This window comes from Aulonocara sp. 'chitande type north' Nkhata Bay, linkage group LG20 (genome assembly GCF_057382095.1).
Source record: "Aulonocara sp. 'chitande type north' Nkhata Bay isolate Kocher_YH1m ecotype deep benthic linkage group LG20, A_spYH_male_GT1.1, whole genome shotgun sequence".
NCBI classification, from domain to species: Eukaryota; Metazoa; Chordata; class Actinopteri; order Cichliformes; family Cichlidae; genus Aulonocara; species Aulonocara sp. 'chitande type north' Nkhata Bay.
The window spans coordinates 3,118,317-3,122,782 of NC_141363.1; positions in this window are offsets into that span (position 1 = coordinate 3,118,317).

A 4,466-nucleotide genomic window follows, 5' to 3' on the forward strand; every position below is an offset into this window, starting at 1 on the left:
ATTTCAATTCAATTTTATTTATATAGCACCAAATCACAACAAAAGTCACCTCAAGGCGCTTCATAGATACAGAGAAAAACCCAACAATCATATGACCACCTATGAGCAAGCGCTTTGGCGACAGTGGGAAGGAAAAACTCCCTTTTAACAGGAAGAAACCTCTGGCAGAACCAGGCTCAGGGAGGGGCGGCCATCTGTTGCGACTGGTTGGGGTGAGAGAAGGAAAACAGGATGAAAGACATGCTGTGGAAGAGAGACAGAGGTTAATAACAGATATGATTCAATGCAGAGAGGTCTATTAACACATACTGAGTGAGAAAGGTGACTGGAAAGGAAAAACTCAATGCATCATGGGAATCCCCGGCTGCCTACGTCTATTGCAGCATAACTAAGGGAGGATTCAGGGTCACCTGGTCCAGCCCTAACTATATGCTTCAGCTAAAAGGAACGTTTTAAGCCTAATCTTGAAAGTAGAGATAGTGTCTGTCTCCCGAATCCAAACTGGAAGCTGGTTCCACAGAAAAGGGGCCTGAAAACTGAAGGCTCTGCCTCCCATTCTACTTTTAAATACTCTAGGAACAACAAGTAAGCCTGCAGTGTGAGAGCGACGTGCTCTAATAGGGTGATATGGTACTACAAGGTCATTAAGATAAGATGGGGCCTGATTATTTAAGACCTTGTATGTGAGGAGTAGAATTTTGAATTTAATTCTGGATTTAACAGGAAGCCAATGAAGGGAAGCCAAAACAGGAGAAATCTGCTCTCTTTCTAGTCCCTGTCAGTACTCTTGCTGCAGCATTTTGGATTAGCTGAAGGCTTTTCAGGGAGTTTTTAGGACATTCTGATAATAATGAATTACAGTAGTCCAGCCTGGAAGTAACAAATGCATGAACTAGTTTTTCAGCGTCACTAAGAGACAGGATATTTCTAACTTTAGAGATGTTGCACAAATGAAAGAAAGCAGTCTTACATATTTGTTTAATATGTGCATTGAAGGACATGTCTTGGTCAAAAATGACTCCAAGGTTCCTCACAGTATAACTGGAGGCCAAGGTAATGCCATCCAGAGTAAGAATCTGGTTAGATACCATATTTCTAAGATTTTCAGGGCCGAGTACAATAACCTCAGTTTGATCTGAATTAAGAAGCAGAAAGTTAGCGGCCATCCAGGTCTTTATGTCTTTAAGACATTCCTGCACTTTAACTAATTGGTGTGTGTTATCTGGCTTCATGGACAGATAGAGCTGGGTGTCATCTGCATAGCAGTGAAAATGTATGCTATGTCTTCTAATGATACTGCCTAGGGGAAGCATGTATAATGTAAACAGAATTGGTCCTAGCACTGAACCCTGTGGAACTCCATAATTGACCTTAGTGGGTGAAGAGGACTCTCCATTTACATGAACAAATTGTAGTCTATTAGACAGATATGATACAAACCACTGGAGTGCAGTACCTGTAATATCTACAGCATGCTCTAATCGCTCTAATAGGATATTATGGTCAACAGTATCGAACGCTGCACTAAGGCCTAGCAGGACAAGCACAGAGATGAGTCCACTGTCAGAGGCCATAAGAAGATCATTTGTAACCTTCGCTAAAGCTGTTTCTGTGCTGTGATGAGCTCTGAAACCTGACTGAAACTCTTCAAATAAGCCATTCCTCTGCAGATGATCTGTTAGCTGTTTGACAACTACTCTTTCAAGGATTTTTGATATGAAAGGAAGGTTGGAGATTGGCCTATAATTAGCTAAGACTGCTGGGTCTAGAGATGGCTTTTTGAGTAAAGGTTTAACTACAGCCAGCTTGAAGGCCTGTGGTACATAGCCGATTATTAGAGATAGGTTGATCATATTTAAGATTGAAGCATTAATTAATGGCAGGACTTCTTTGAGCAGTTTTGTAGGAATGGGGTCTAAAAGACACGGAGGATTGGAGGAAGTAATTATAGAAGTTAACTCAGAAAGATCAATTGGAGAAAAAGAGTCTAACTTAACATCAACGGTACTAAAAGTAGCTGTAGATAATGTTACATCTGTGGGATGATTATTGGTAATTTTTTTCTCTAATGATAAGAATTTTATTTGTGAAGAAGTTCATGAAGTCATTACTAGTTAACGATGGTTGGCTCAAAAGAGCTCTGACTGTTTGTCAGCCTGGCTACAGTGCTGAAGAGAAACCTGGGGTTGTTCTTATTGTCTTCAATCAGTGACAAATAGTAAGATGTTCTGGCTTTGCGGGGGGCTTTCTTATAAATCAGCAAAATATTTCTCCAATTATGATGATCCTCTAAATTTGTGACACGCCATTTCCTCTCCAGATTACGAGTCATCTGCTTTAGGCTACGTGTTTGAGAATTATACCACAGAGTCAGGTACTTCTGATCTGAGACCTTAGTTTTCACAGGAGCTACAGTATCCAGAGTCATATGTAGTGAGGAGGTGAAATTATTAACAAGATGATCGACCTCTGTTGGAGCAGCGTTCAGATAGCTGCTCTGCTCTGTGTTGGTACAGGTCATTGAAGATGATAACAGTGGGTGGATTACATTCTTAAACATAGTTACAGCGCTTTCAGAAAGACATCTGTGATAAAGTCTACTCTCCACTGCTGTGTAATCAATTATTGTAAATGTAAATGTTATCAGGAAATGATCAGACAGGAGAGGGTTTTCAGGAAACACTGTTAAATGTTCAGTTTCTATGCCATATGTTAAAAACAAGATCTAGAGTGTGATTAAAGTGGTGGGTGGGTTCTTTTACATGTTGAGAGAAGCCAATTGAGTCTAATAACAGATTAAATGCCATGTTGAGGCTGTCATTCTTAGCATCTACATGGATGTTAAAATCACCCACAATAATTATTTTATCTGAGCTGAGCACTAAATCAGATAAAAAGTCTGAGAAATCAGAGAGAAACTCTGTGTAAGGCCCAGGTGGACAATTAGATGATAACAAATAAGACTGGTTTCTAAAATTTTTCAGCTGGAGTGGACAATGCTAAGCATCAGGCTTTCAAATGAATTAAAAGTCTGTCTTGGTCTTTCATTAATTAATAGGCTGGTGTGAAAAATTGCTGCCACACCGCCCCCTCGGCCTGTGCTTCGAGGTTTCTGGTAGTTAGAATGACTCGGGGGTGTTGATTCATTTAAACTAACATAATCATCCTGCTAAAACCAGGTTTCTGTAAGGCAGAGTAAATCAATTTGTTGATCAATTATTAAGTCATGTACTAACAGAGACTTGGAGGAGAGAGACCTAATATTTAATAATCCACATTTCACTGTTTTACTCTTTAGTTAGGATGTGGATACTGTATTGTTCTTTCTTTGTGATTGTTTATGTTTAAGTTGTTTGTTGCTGGTTTTTAGTTTGTTTTTTGTCTTTTTGGAAGCTGACACAGTCTCTATGGAGATGGGTTTTTGGGGGGGTAGCAGGAGGAGAGAAGCTGCAGAGAGGCGTGTAAGACTGCAACTCTGCTTCCTGGTCCCAACTCTGGATAGTCATATTATGGGGGGTTTAATTAATTTGTCCATATTTCTAGAAATGAGAGCTGCCGTCTCTCCTTATAAGACCAGGTTTCCTCCAGAAGGTTTGCCAATTATCTATGAAGCCCACATCGTTTCTGGGACACCACTCAGACAGCCAGCAATTTAAGGAGAACATGCGGCTAAACATGTCACTCTTGGTCTGATTGGGGAGGGGACCAGAGAAAACTACAGAGTCCCACATTGTTTTGGCAAAGTTACACACCGATTCAATATTGATTTTAGTGACCTCCGATTGGCGTAACCGGGTGTCATTACTGCCGACGTGAATTATGATTTTACTGAATTTACGTTTACCCTTAGCCAGCAGTTTTAAATTTCCTTCAATGTCGCCTGCTCTGGCCCCTGGAAGACAATTGACTATGGTTTCCGGTGTCTCTAGCTTCACATGTCTGAGAACAGAATTGCCAATTACCAGAGTTTGACCCCCGACGGGTGTGTCGCCGAGTGGGGAAAAACGGTTAGACATATGTATGAATTTGAGGAGTGGACCCAAAATGCTGACACAAAGGAACGTGAAAGAAAATTTGAATATTAACAGAAAGCAAGCCGTTTATTAATCTCTACTTTTAAGATTAGGCTTCAAACTTTCCTTTTTGCTAAAGCATATAGTTAGGGCTGGATCAGGTGACCCTGGATCCTCCCTTAGTTGTGCTGCAATAGACGTAGGCAGCCGGGGGATTCCCATGAAGCACTGAGTTTTTTCCTTTCCAGTCACCTTTCTCACTCACTGTGTGTTAATAGACCTCTCTGCACTGAATCATACTTGTTATTAATCCACAGCATGTCTTTGTCCTGTCTTCCTTTTCTCACCCCAACTGGTCACAGCAGATGCCCGCCGCTCCCTGAGCCTGGTTCTGCTGGAGGTTTCTTCCTGTTAAAAGGGAGTTTTTCCTTCCCACTGTCGCCAAAGCGCTTG